Consider the following 14,910-nt stretch of genomic DNA (forward strand, 5'->3'; position numbering starts at 1 on the left):
AACATTTAAACAAATGTGGGAACTGCCTTCCTGAAATGGTGTTAGATCTCTGATTCCTTAGGCTAAAGTTCTATACCTTGGGAGTAAGCCCCATTGACTTCAATAGAATTTAATTTTGAGTAGACACATTTATGATCGTGGTGTTATTCACTTATACCAGGCATGGGGAACATGTGGCCTTCCAGATGTTGTTAGACTACACCTCCCATCATCCCTGCCTATTAGTCAGATAGGCTGGGGCTAATGAGAGTCAGAGTCCAGAAACACTGGGGGGGGGAGTTCTCTCCCCTGACCTATGCAAACTGCCACTTGAAGTTGGAGTCATTATCAAGTGGTCAACATGCCTGTGTGAGCCACCTATGATAGATGTCTTATTGCATTAGAATAACCTATTTCCTTGTTACTTCTCCTGCATTGGGTAGAGGGAACCAATTAGGCATATTTGGTGTCTCTTTAACCCAGAGAGTAGGGAAGAAGGCAATAGGGTGAATGTCATAATGGCTCACAGTCTGGGTTTAAGTAGCCTTCCTGAATGTTGAAAAGCTTCACAACACTTCACCTCTTCCATTTCTCTAACCTCAACAGCCACCTCCGAAAGGTGCAGCAGTAATAAGGCAGATGAATTACAGCGAGAAGCTTTTGAAAGACGCTTGCAATTACAGCTGCTGTGGAACAATGAAATATATGAAATATATACTGCTCCTTAAATAAACTCGTGTGTGTGTGTGTGTGTGTGTGTGTGTGTTGAAAACCTCTTTTAACTGTCATGGTGTAGTTGTGATATCATCAGATCATTCTTAATGAGATGTTTATTGCCCATGTAAATTTGTCTTGAACAGAATTTTTGTCTTGGGAACCCTGAATTACGTTACACCAACTTGTTCCCAGCATGCATTCAAGCTTCCATACGCCTCTTTTTTTTCCCTGTGAAAATGGCTCCTTCTGGCAAACCAAAGGCAATTGAAGCTGAGTTTAATTAGCTGCCTTCTGTAAATATGCCATTATTCTTCTCACTCAGCGTTGGAGTTATATTTACAAAGGGAACAGATAGCAATAATTATTTTGGGCTGTAGTTAGTCAGTATTAGTTAATGCCTGAGTGTAATTGAGAGGAAATTAAGACAAGTGTAGTCTTTGCTGGTGGAGAGGAATATATATATATATATACATATATATATATATGAGGCAGCCAGCAGCAAGAACACCTGGATTTTGAGTCACAAGCCAGACATATGGAGGTCTAATCAGAGAAGTAAATATTTGTCCCACACCTCACACCCCCTGGGTTTATGGTTTAATTAGTCTTAATATGTTCTCAGGTAGAAACTCTTATTATAAATTAAGAGCCCTCTTTTTTTAAGGGGTGAGACTAAGCACTGGATTGATCTTGTAGAATGTAAATTTCAGTAAGTCTCATCTCTTTGCTGGTGCTGTAAGGAAATTAACGGTCCTTCATTGTCCAGTTATTAGCTGCTGGGCTTCAGACTTCTCCACTGGAGTCTGTCAGGGAGCAATAGAATTGGACTGCCTCTGAGAAATTGCTGTGTTCATGATCAGATCTTACAGAGCAGGGATGGGTAGAAGGTAGCTCTCCAGTTGTTTTGGACTCCAACTCCCTGCATTACTGACTATTGGCCATGCAAAGCATCAGGAGATCTACCTTTCACTAGGGATGTTGGAGAAATCCACAACGGAACCAAATGAGTTTGGACTTTTATGAATTGGACCCACAGGTTCTGCACCAGTTTTTCCCCTGTTAGGCAGATTTTGTGGACTTGTGGACTGTTTTCTAACTTTCCCAAATTTTGTGCAAATTTCATCATAGAATAATATGCAAAAAATTATAAAATGGCCAAAAATGTGCATTTCCCCCATAGGCTTAAGCATGACAATGCGCATTTTACGGGAATGTGTGCATTTTGGGTGAATTTGCATATTTTTGCATGTGCAAATTTGCACAAATTTGGAAACTAACAAAATAAATCTGGTTCCATTGATGGGCGGATGATGGAACAATCAGTGAAACAGAGACAGAACAGGTTTTACGCAATGTGTACATCCCTACCTTCCACCCACTCCTGTTATGAAGGACGTCCCCCCCTTTTTTTTCCTACTTCCCCCTGTATACAGCCCCTTTGAAATTCCTTGTTACATCTTCTCCTGGATAAGAGCCCAGGATATCTGTTGAGCAGATTATGGGTTTTCTGTTGGGGAATAAGTCCAAACCTATTATTGCAAGGGTTGCAGATTTTATTGTAAAGGCCCAGCAGTTCCAGCCCCAGGTAGTTTTTGGAGGGTGGGGGGTGGGGGGTGGGCAAAGTCCCCTTGGTGGGCCCCATCTCCTCTCCAAGGCACCATTGCCCAATCATTTGCCCTTACCCCCTAGGTCAGTCAGCACAACTTCCCTGGGGGAGAGCACAAGGAAAGTGGAAGCAGCTGCTTCATCTCCTCAGTCTTGTTGGGAGGACCTCAGAAAGGATATTATAGAGCTGGCAGAGCAACCAGATACCAGAATGATCAAAGGTCTGGAGCCACTTCGCTATGAGGAAAGTTTATAATGTTTATAAAAAAGGCAGGGGGGGCATGATAGAAGTATGCATGGTATAGAGCAGGGGTGGGCAACACACCACCCGTGGGCTACATGTTGCCCCCACAGCCACCTGCCACTGCAAGCTACATTTAGCCACTGTAGTGCTCTGTGATGGTTTGCCACCAAAAACTGGTGGCAGATTGGTGATTTTGATTGATTGATTGATTGATTGATTGATTGCTGGTGCCCCATGGAGTGAGAAATGGCCCCTGTATCTCCCCAAATTGCCCCTAATGTGGAAAAAGTGGAAGGTTGACTACAATGGAAGGGAATGAAGTACTCCAGCTCCAGGCTGGCATATATATTCAGCCAGTTTGGAGGCACGCCTGGGGAATGAAAAGGCTTTGGAATCTTCAGATCCACAACTTCTCAGAACACACGACTGACACGGCTCTGGAACACCCCATTCCTGGTCCCTCCAAGTGTAGAGAACTGCTGGTGGGTCTATCATCTCATAAAGTGGACTCTGGTTGGCAAAAGCTTATGTTATACTAACTTGGTAGTTTTTAAGTTCCCCAAGATACTTTGTTTTTTTAAGTCATGAGCATTTGTGGTGGCCAGTTACTGAATGATCTATGAGAATTGGGTTTTCAGCTCATATGAAGCTATTATGTACTGAGTCAAATCATTGGTCCATCGTAACCCGGTATTATCCATTGTGAAAGTACACTATCTACTCTGAAGAAGCTTTCAGACCTGCTACATGTGGTTCCCTGCTGCATGTGTTTACATAAAAATTGGACAATCAATCAAACGATCAAAATACTAGAACCCAGGGTCATCCTAAGAAACTGACTGGTGGGAGATTCAGGACAGATAAAAGGAAGGACTTCTTCACACAGCGCATAAACTATGGAATTCGCTACCACGAGATGTAGTGATGGCCACCAATTTCGATGGCTTTAAAAGGGGGTTGGACAAATTCCTGGACGAAAAGGCTATCAATGGCTACTAGGCTTGATGGCTATGTGCTACCTCCAGTACCAGAGGCAGTGAGCCTATGTACACCAGTTGCTGGGGAACATAGGTGGGAGGGTTCTGTTGCACTCATGCCCTGCTTGTGGGTCCCTGGTCAACAGCTGGTTGGCCACTGTGTGAACAGAATGTTGGACTAGATGGACCCTTGGTCTGATCCAGCAGGGCTCTTCTGCTCTTCTGTTCTTAATGTATTTTTTTAAAGCTCACCCAGGTCATAATGAAACCATATTGCAGAAGTAAAACAGAAATTAGCAGGGCAAATCTTTCTGAAAACAACACTAAATAACATGGTAACTACCTTGACCCAACAAGCACCCATCCTTGCATATGGCCTCTGTAATGTTCCAGGTGTCAGGGCCAGCATCAGATGTAGGCACTGTTGGGCATCTACTGAGGATCACACCCCTGCTCCTCCTCCTTGCTTCCACTGTCTGTTCTGTTCACCTGCCCTCTCCAAGCATGCAATAAATAACGTAAGAGCATAAAAGAGCCCTGCTGGATCAGACCCATGGTTAATCTAGTCCAGCGACCAGCGTTCAGTTAACACAGCAGCCAACCAGCTGCCTGCAGGAGACCCATAAGCAGGACATGAGTGCAATAACACCACCCTGTTCATGTTCCCCAGAAACATGGTATATCTAGGTATACTATCTCTGATACTGGAGGTAGCACATAGCCATCAGGACCAGTAGCCATCGATAGCCCTGTCCTCCATGAATTTGTCCAATCCCCTTTTAAAGCCATCAAATTGGTGGCCATCATTACATCTTGTGGCAGTGAGTTCCACAGTTTAACTATGTGCTTTGTGAAGCAGTCCTTCCTCTTTTAACTGTCCTAAATCTCCCACCAATCAGCTTCATGGGATGACCCTGGGTTCTAGTATTATGAGAGAGGGAGAAAATGTCTCCCTATCCACTTTCTCCACACCATGCATAATTTTGTACACCTCTATCAGGTCTTCCCTTACTCACCACATGTGTGCCCTTAATCATACCGATGAGCATCTGCATTTCCCATGCATACATCGTCAGGATTCATTGTATGCTATCAATGACTAATCTGACCTGTTGTAAATATGTTCCAGGCTAGATTCGTATAGGAAATGGTGGGCAAAATGTTTCTTTCTTCTTAACTGAAATTCCACATAGTTGGCCCAGAATTTCGATATTTAAAAGAACTTGATTACGGTGCTGCACTGTTATTCTGCTGAACTTCCAATTGGCTTCAGTTAACTCTGCCACTGAAAACTAAAGTTAAAATGATCCAGTATTTTCCAGTTCACTACTTAGCAGAGAAAAATGCTGTTTCTATTAACAAAATTCTGATTGGTTTAACAGAATGCAAAGATCTGCAGAAATTTAAATTAACTGTTAGAGTTGAATACATTTACTTGTGGGAAGCAAATATAATATTTGCCAGAATATATTAATCCAGTAAAACCTTCTCTGCACAGCCAACACTTTGACCCTTACAGAAAGACACAGTCAACCAACAAGTGAATAACATTTCTGAACATCGCTTTTAAATAAGTAGTGATTGCGAAATGTAAAATACTAATGGGACAAACACAAGCGTTCCCCTCGTCTATTTCACATATATGAAGAAGCTGCAGCTTTGTAATTTGATGCCAGAACTGGAAACCCCAAGCAAGTGCCACATATTTGAAGAACTGAAATGACACTGATAGGTGGAAAGGAGACATCAAGAGGAATTGATTTCAATACCCAGTGGAGGCTGGTGGATCTGAAGTCAGTGGGGTGGTGAATTGGCTCTGGGTTTCAGTCAGAACCAGTTAAAATTCTAAAGGAGCTATCCAAGGGGCTTCCACAATTTGGATAGCTCCTTTAGAGTTCTGACTGGTTCTGAGTGAAACCCGGAGCCGATTCACTGTCCGACTAACTTCAGAGCCACCAGCGTCCACTGCCAATACCCTAATATGGTCTAGAGAAGACTACACACTTATACACATACAACAACAAGCCAATAAGTCCACAGGAGGTGAGGGAGGAGGCAGGTCCAATAGGAGGGAGAGCAGCACCTAGGGAGATTCCCACTGTTATTTCTAATCTCAGATCAGAGAGATAACAGCAGGGATTCACTCAGGCGGGCGGGGGTTCCTCCAGGGGAACCTCAGGAGGCTCCATCGGTTGGATTGGGGAGTTTGGTGGGCCAGATTAAAGCTGAGGCCTGGGGATTCTGTACCCCTGGCACAGAGTAATACTACTTTGCCCAGCTTAAGGGAAACATCAACAACATTAACTCCCACCTACATTTCAACCCAATCTTCAGGTAGGGTCAGGTGAGAAATTTGTTCTGTCAAGATTTGGATATGAATGTACCAGGTTTGCCCTTCCTGAGCAGCAAGCAAGCCAAGACAGAGTTGCCTGCTTAAATTTGCACCTTCCCAAGCATGGCAAAGGAGTTCGCTGGGGGAAAATTGTGCACAAAAATGCACATGTCCCTGGAAAGAGCCCACCAATTTCAGAGATCAAATCTCAGATCAGAGATAGCAGTGGGAATGTGAGCAGTGGGGAACTTGGCCACCACCCTTCCTGGTGCTGGCTGAGTTGCTTCATGCAGCGCATGGCATCCACAGGGGTGCTGGGCACCATGCAAAGACAGGCACTTGGCCAGCATCTCAGAAAGCACCTCCTCCTCCTCTTCGTAGGGATGTCAGAGAATTCCGCCACGGATGTCGGGGAGGCTGAATGCCAGCGCATTCGGGCCCCTGAAATCGGTGGCGGAACGGTCTGCCCCCCCCGCCCCCCCGGGATGAGACTTACCTGGGGTGGATCTTCCTGGCGGCGGCGGCTCCAGTGGCGGCTCCGGCGGCGGCTCTGGTGGTGGTTCGGCGGCGGCGGCAGCAGCGGCGGCCGGTCTTCCGACTGGCTGCCGCCACTGCCATTTCCAGTAAAAAAACCAAAAAAACAAAAAACTGTGATAGGCTACGTAAAGATTTACGTAGCCTATCACGGCTAGATTTTAAAAAAAACATCATAATGGGCTACGTAAATGTTTACGTAGCCTATCACGGCTGACTTAAAAAAACAACAATGCACGTACGCAAATGGCGGCGGGCCATGGCTGCCGCCATTTGCGTTCCTTATTTTGGCACGTCTTAGTCTACGTAAATATTTATGTAGACTAAGACGGCGAAAATAAGGGGAACGCAAATAGTGTAGACGTTTATGTAGCCTATCACGGCTGACTGCAGGGACGCAAACGGCGGCGGCTGCAGCCGCCACCATTTGCGTCCCTGCTAGCCAGCGGCCGGATGTCCGGCTGCTGGTGGAGCCAGCCGGAGGCTCCGCAGAATCCCTGCGGAGCGGAGCCAGCCAGCCAGGATTCCGGGGGGGAGGAACGGAGCGCCTCCCCCCCAGCATCAGCATAATCCGCGGAAAGGTAAGTCACTATCATACATCCCTAACTGCTGGCCAAGTACCTTTTCATGTGGAGAAAGGTGCACAGCTCCATGTATCTCTCAGCTAGGGATGTACAGATTGTGTCAAATCCATTCCGTCTCCATTTCATGGATTGTCAGGCACCTTTCATTTCGTCGTCCACTCATTGACTGAATAGGATTGTTTAGTCTCCAAATTTGTGCAAATTTGCATTGTGAAAGTGCACAAATCCCCCTCAAATGCGCTAATTCCCCCCATGCACTTTTTCACGCTTTAACCTATGGGAAAAATGCATATTTTGGGCTGTTCTTTGAAAATGTTCTGCAGTTTTCTATTACTAAATTTGCACAAACTACACAAAAGTTACAAAAAGGTTCACAAGTCCCTAGGTTGGATCCATAAAAATCTGAACTCATTTGATTCCATTGTGGATTTCTCCAACATCCTCAACGGACAAAATCCAAAATGGGGGAAGGATGCCATTAGTCACTGTGGCCATTCCCACCGATGTCATCCCACCCATGGAGGGTGTAGGGGCAATTCAGCCCTCCCTCCAACCTAGTGCTTTGCCCCACTGTATGCAGTTGTTAAAGAGAAATACCATAAGGTGCGGCATTCTCCCAAGTGAAAGACTGCATGATCCCCAAGCATAGCCTGTTACATTGTCCTCAGCCTTCCTCTCAGCTTTCAGAACTCTCCTGCTCATGCCAGCAGGGTGATTCACATGGCAAAGTCACAATTTAAAAGATTGTGCTAATAAAAATTGAAAGGAGGGAGTGTGTGCCGTGGTAGAGGGAGGGTTGGAGGTCTTATCCGGTATTTGTGAGAATGTGGTGATGGAATGCAGAGGGAAAGATAGGGCTGGGTGACTGGGGAGAAGAGAGTTGATAATGCTCCATAGGGTATGAAGGTGGGGCTTGCATCAGTCCTTTCTCTCTGAATGCTTCTAAATGCATGAAATGTTCTAGCAGAGATCACTAGGATCTCAAAGTTGGCAAGCAAGAGACTGTCTAAAGAATAACTGCTTTCCCTAGTTTGAAATAATGAGGATAAGATATTATGGAAACACAAAATTTACCCATGAAAGTATGCCTTCTGGGCCACAAATTCCTAGCTCATCTCTCCAAAACATATTCATTTATTTATTTTGTCTTCAACATTGTTTCCTAGCATAGTTCAATCCATGGAGCTCAATTAATCTTCGAACGGCGGTGCTAACAAGCTCCAGTTCCAAATACACAACATTACCTAATTCATAGGTGGCACAGATATAGCAGCTGAGTGGCAGGATATTTAACACATTGGGAGAGTACGCAAAGTTCCGCGGTGCCCACATGCTATTATCAGAAGAAACATAGCAGATAGAGTAGCCTCCTGGGTGCTCCTTCTACATAGAACCAATCCTCATTCAAGCTATTATGTAGCCAAGATGTTTAAAATGGTCCTTTGCGGCACTGGTACTACTGATATGAAAAGCCTGAACTCCAAAATCAAGCAATATATTATATTTTTCCCACTTGCATAATGCCAAGAGGTTTTATGTTCTGTATCTCTGTGGAAGTTGCTAGACATGCAGAGTTTCAGCTATCCTTTTCCTGCCAGTGATCAGACACGGAGGTTTTGCATAATTTAAAAATCAGTTCCAAGTTTAGCCAGGCAACCAGCATTCATTCCAGCTCAGAAAAGTGTCAGCCTGAATGGGTTGTTTCTGTTGTGTTCAGGTTTCGGGGTTCTTTTGTAGCTGTACTTTTGCAGCTTTTGTAGCTGTACTAAAGAAGTAAAAAAAGAGTTACTTCTTTGAACAGTTTGCAGTTCAGGTAATTACTAGTAACCCTTTACTTTGGGAGCAATCCTATCAGGACAGGCATCCGCTATCGTTTTTTTTAAAAACCCAGCCGTGATAGGCTACGTAAATTTTATGTAGCCTATCACGTCGTGTTTTTTTTTTGTTTTTTTTACAAGACTGCAAATGGCAGCAGCGGCAGCCGGTCGGAAGACCAGCCGTCGCAGCCACCACCACCCTGAAGATCTGCCCGAGGTAAGTCTCGTCCCGGGGGGGGATCCACAGGGGGGATGCACTGGCATTCGGCCTCACCGAGATCCGAGGCGGAATTCTCTGCCATCCCTATTTGTGGTGCTGAATTGGGATTGCTGCCTCTTTTCTCCTGAGAGGTTCCTCACCTTTAAGAGCTACACATGCTGGGAATAGCTGTACCTACTGAATTTGGCTAGTACAGATGTGTGAGTATTTTGTACAGTTTGGTTTTGATAAGAACTTACCAACATTCACAGATTTCTTCATAAACAGGATGGAAAGAACTTAAGATTTAAAAAATGTGAATGTGGGAGAAAGTCAAACTATCAGCTTCCTCTTGACCCATTCTGATCAATCCATAGATGGAGAACATCTTGACTTCCAGATGGTGTTGAACTCCAACTTGAGGTAGTCCAGAAGCTGCAGTTGGTGGAGGATGCCACAGCCACATTGGTAACGGGAGTGGCTTATTGTCATCTAGGGATGTACAAATCCCTTACCTTGCTCCACTGAGGGGCATCTGCGGTGGGGGGGAGGTGATCCGTCCCTCCCCCTGGAATCCTGCCCAGCTGGCTCCGCTCTGTGGCAAGGATACTTATACTTCATATAAAATATTTATGTAGCCTATCACGGCAAAGACCAGGGGCGCAAATGGCGTAGTGGACTTCCAGCTGCTGCCGGGCTACGGCCGCAAATGGGGGCCGCTAAGCCGGCCGCCATTTGCATCCCTGCTTTTTGCCATGATAGGCTACATAATTTGCGGCCACAGCCCAGCAGCAGCTGGAAGTCTGGCTGTGGCTGGCCCAGGCTGGTGGCTCCACGGCCTTGCCACAGAGCGGAGCCAGCTGGGCAGGATTCCAGGGGGAGGGATGGACAAAGACCACCCGGAGCTGCTGCTGGAGCCGCCGCCAGAGCCAAGTAGGCTCTGTCCCGGGAGGTTTCCGCGGGGTGGGGGGGACTGCTCCATTCTGCCATGGACTTGGGGGGGGGATTCTAAAGAGTCTGTGGTGGAATTCTCCAATATTCCTATTGTCATCATATTACACCTATGCTGAGGGAACTGTGCTTGCTATCTACATCCTAGCAGGCCAGCTTTAAAGTTTTAGTACTCATTTACAGATCCCGAAACAACTAAGGACTAGAATTCTGGTGGTGCTCATGATTTTGGAGGTCTAGTCCATTATGGCTCAGAATACGGCCTTTGTTATCATAGTGACTGCTCTCTGGAGCTAGGGATGAAGGAGAAATTTGTTCAATTTGCATTTTAATGTGAATGTACCTAATTTTGCATTTTCAAACCACTATGCAAACCAAACTTGAGTTATCTTTAGAAATTTGCACTTCTCCAAATTTTGTAATGGAGATCTCCATTACAAAAATGTGTGCATTAGGGGAAATAACATTAAGAAATGCTATAGAATTAGGAAATTGCTTGCAAAATTGTATATATTAGGCAAAAGGCACACAAGAATGCATGTATTAGGAGAAATGCATACAAAACTGCTTATGAACTTAAGATTGTAGACATATTCAAAGTTTGTTTGAGATGAACAAAACTTAAGACTGTAAAAAATGAGCAACTGAGATAAAACAAACTGAAACATTCCACTCCTATCTGGAACTCCGTACATGTACAAGTTACAGAGAAGGCAACCCTTTGGGATTTTTGACACTTAATGAATACATCCTTTAAAAAAAATATATATATTCTTAAGAAGGTAATAAATATTGTCTTCTACATACAGTAATAATATACAATATTTAATTATGGTCTTATACTGTATTTTTGCACATTGCTTAGAGATTTCTTTTATGGTAAGTGATTCATACACATCGTTAAATAAATAATGGCTCAGTCTATTCCTCTTGATAAAGATCACTTCAACTTTCTTTTTCTAGTAGCAGTTACATCCCTGGATTTCACCAGCAATAACTATTGGGCCTTTTTCATACATGACACTTTTTTTCATTTATTTAAAATATTTCTCTACTGCCCTCCAATTAAAAAAATTTCCAGGGAGATTTAAAATAGCTCATAAAACAGAGTAAAACAGCAATAATCAATAAAACAGATGACGACAGTAAAAAATAGCACTAAAAGACAATTACCAGAGAAATAAAAAAAAATACAGCAGAGGTTAAGTGCCTGGGAAAGTAAGAAGATCTTTGCCTGGTACCTAAGGGCCAGTTGTACCATTAGGTGCAAAGAAGCGGCTGCCTCAGGCAGCTGATTTGTGGTGTCATGAAAGGGCAGCAAATTGTTAGCTGTTTAATTTGTTGTTGCTGTTGTATTTTACAAGAGACTCTTGTGGGATTTTCTGCTTCAGGTGTCAAACTAATTTGGCCAGCTTTGGGTATTATTTACCTTGACTTGGGGGTGTGGAGCATTTACTTTTTTGCCTCAGGCAGCAAAATGTCTTCAGCCACTCTTCCATTAATTTAAGTGCCAGGTGAGAGAGTTCCACAAGAGGAGATCCACAACCGAAAATGCCGTCTTCCCCCATTGCCTCATCTCTTGAGATTGGGGGCAGGGGGCTCCCAGAGATGGGTCTCTGAGGTGGATCTTAAATGTACAGGCATATTTATGTGGGTAGGGATGTACAAAAGTCACTTACCTCTTCAAAGGGTGACATTCACGGTGGGGGAGAGGCGCTCTGTCCCTCCCCCCGAAATCCTTTCCAGCTGGCTCCGCTCCACGGACATTCCGTGGAGCCACCAGCCAGGGCCGCCCGCAGCTGGACATCCAGCCACTGGGCAGCCTGCAGGAATGCAAATGGTGGCTGCCATAGCCACCGCCATTTGCGTCCCTGTATTTTGCCGTGATAGGCTACGTAAATATTTACATAGCCTATCACGGCAAAAAACAAAAAACAAAACAGCGAACGCAAATGGCGGCGGCTACAGAGGCCACCATTTGTGTTCCCTTTTTTTGCCATTTTAGCCTACGTAAATTTTTGCGTAGGCTACTACGGCAAAAAAAAAAGGAACGCAAATGGTGGCCACTACGACATTTGCGCTCCTTTTTTTTTTTTTTGCCGTAATAGCCTACGTAAATATTTACGTAAGCTAAAATGGCAGAAAAAAGGGAACGCTAATGGCAGCCTCCATAGCTGCCACCATTTGCTTTCCCTTAGTTTTGCCGTGATAGGCTATGTAAATACTTACATAGCCTATCACGGCTTCCGCAGGGACACAAATGGCGTCCCTGCGTTAGCTGTGATAGGCTATGTAAGTATTTACGTAGCTTATCACAGCTACATGGAAGAAGCAAATGTCAGCGCGGATGGCAGCAGCCGTCTGCAAGTCAGTGCAGACGGCAGCAGGTAGGTGCTCCGTTCTGGGCCCATTTCGAGGGGGCGGGGGGGCTTCATTCCGCCATAGATTTCAGGGGGCTGAATGCACTGGCATTCAGCTTCACCAAGATCTGTGGCAGAATTCTCTGACATCCCTAGGTGGAAGCAGTACTCAAAGTGGGGTGGGATGCCATTCCACTCCTTTCAGGTGGACCTAAAGCCATCCCACGTCTTTTCAGGCAGACACATTTGAGTCTGGCCTACACATCTCACTTCCTTTCTTCTTGCACTTCCAGTTCTGTGTTGGAGAAGACATTCCTTGAAGTATCCAGGTCCCAAGCCGTGTAGATAAGCACCAGCATTGTGAATTGTGCTCAGAATCAGACTGGAAGCCAGTGGAACTCTTCAAGCACTGGCAAGATATATTCCCATGCTTGGTCGCAGTTATTAGCCCAGAAGTTGTGTGGTAAACTAAGTGCAGTTTCCAGGTATTCTTTGGGAATATAAAATCTACACTGACCAGAATCCATTCGAATTAGAAATATCAATGCTCTGTTTTACTCTGATCTAAATGCAAGGCAGAGGAGCAGGGCTGGATCTGGGTCAATGTTGCTGAATGTTTGCATGTATGCATTTTCAGCATGAAAGGTGGACTTTCTGGGCATGTTTTCCAACATCCTCCCCAAGACCCCAACTCACCTTTTTTGCATCTGTTCACTGCCTGTTGCCTGATCAGTTACTTCCTTCCCCCATTATCTGTAACATAAAAAATATCATCATATTATTCTTAGGAAGTATGATCCCAGCCAGTCAGGGGTTCATGTCATGAATGTAAGGACATCACACCACTGTCATGTTGCCAATCAGATTTTGATACATGGCAACGTCAGAAAGCCAATTCAGAGTAAGGACAATCCTTTCTTTCCTCACTCTGAACAGACAAACCCCTTGCTCACATTCCCTCCTCCCCCCAAAACATGTATCATTGAACAGGAATGTTTTCTGAGGGGAGTTAATATTTTCTTTTTTAAAAATAATAACACCCTTTTTGCCTCAGCTGTAGTTTGAATCTCCAGCTCTCATGGCCTCCCCTCTCACTCTTGCTACTGAGCTAAATGTCACAGACACAGAACCTGGCTTACATGAAAGACCAGACCATGCTATGCTGAGGGAAGAAGGATACCTCCTCCTCTTGGTTCTGCCAGGTCTCCATTTACAGGGGCACTGTGGAGAATAGGGCAAGGTGGGCTGGGGACATGGACCTGCCTCCATGCATAAGGAATAGATGATGGGCAACATTTTAGCAAGTCTGGATTAAAAAAAACAATTGTGCATTTTAACTCCCATTCTCATCAAAAGCCTGAATGGCAACTGGATAATATACACTTCCTTAAACACATGTTTTAAGGTGTTTTCAGATACCTTACAGAATTCAGATGAAGATATAAAAGCTGATGTGGCTTGACCAGTGGCAGCTGGTTACTCCAGTACCAGAGGGGTGGGAATTCCATTCTGGGTTTTAGTTACCACCAGCCAAAACTCTAAATGTGCTATCCAGGGTGCTGAACCTTATACCCAAAATGGGTTCAGCACTTCGAAAGGCACCTTTAGAGTTTTGTCTTGTTGTGACTTAAACCTTGAATGGAATCACTGCCCCTCCGCAGCTGAAGTCACCATTTGACTAAGAATGGGTGACTCTGTCAAGCTCACGCTTATTGAGGATCTCCTTTTTTTCTTTTCTTTTTTACTGCCAAGCTCATTCTAACTTGGGTCAACATCAGATTCTGAGCCTTTTTCCCCCCTTCACAGAAATCCGTACACGTTTCTGCATGCATTTTTGCGAGCAGAGATGAGAAATAAAGAGATGGACACAAGTGCTTGGAGTAAAATTGGGCCACATTTATTGATCAATCTGCAAAGGGGAAAACCAGGACTGGCAACTAAACTGTGCGAGCAGCTAGTAGGGATGTTAGAGAATTCCGCCATGGATCCCAGGGAGGCTGAATTCCAGAACGGAGCAACCCGCCCCACCACCCCGCGAAAGCCGCATGAAACAGAGCCTACCTGGCTGCGGCTCTGGTGGTGGTGGCGACGGCTCCGGCGGCTCCGGTAGCGGCAGTTCCAGTGGCTCCAGCAGCGGATGAAGTGGCAGCGGCGGCAGCGGCGGTTCCGGCTGCTGCTGGGCTGCTGCAGCCGCAAATGGCGGCCGTCGTAGCAGCCACCATTTACGTCCCTACGCCTGCCCGTGATATATATATATTTATATATATATTATATTTATATATATTATATATATATATTATATATATATTATATTTATATATATATTTACGTAGCCTATCACAGCTAAAGCAGGGACACAAATGGCATCCCCTACACCATTTTCATTCCCGCTTTAGCCGTGATAGGCTACATAGGGGACACCATTTGCATCCCTGCTTTAGCTGTGATAGGCTATGTAAATATATACGTAGCCTATCACGGGCCAGCGTAGGGACGCAAATGGCGTCCCCTATGCAGGGCGTCATTTGCATCTGCAGCAGCCCGGCAGTGGCTGGTGGCCCAGCTGTGGGTTGGCCCGGCTGATGGCTCTGCAGACTGGCCGCAGAGCAGA

The sequence above is a fragment of the Heloderma suspectum genome, chromosome 2 (genome assembly GCF_057233095.1).
Source record: "Heloderma suspectum isolate Gila_16-S chromosome 2, 16-S_ref, whole genome shotgun sequence".
In the NCBI taxonomy this organism is placed as follows: Eukaryota; Metazoa; Chordata; class Lepidosauria; order Squamata; family Helodermatidae; genus Heloderma; species Heloderma suspectum.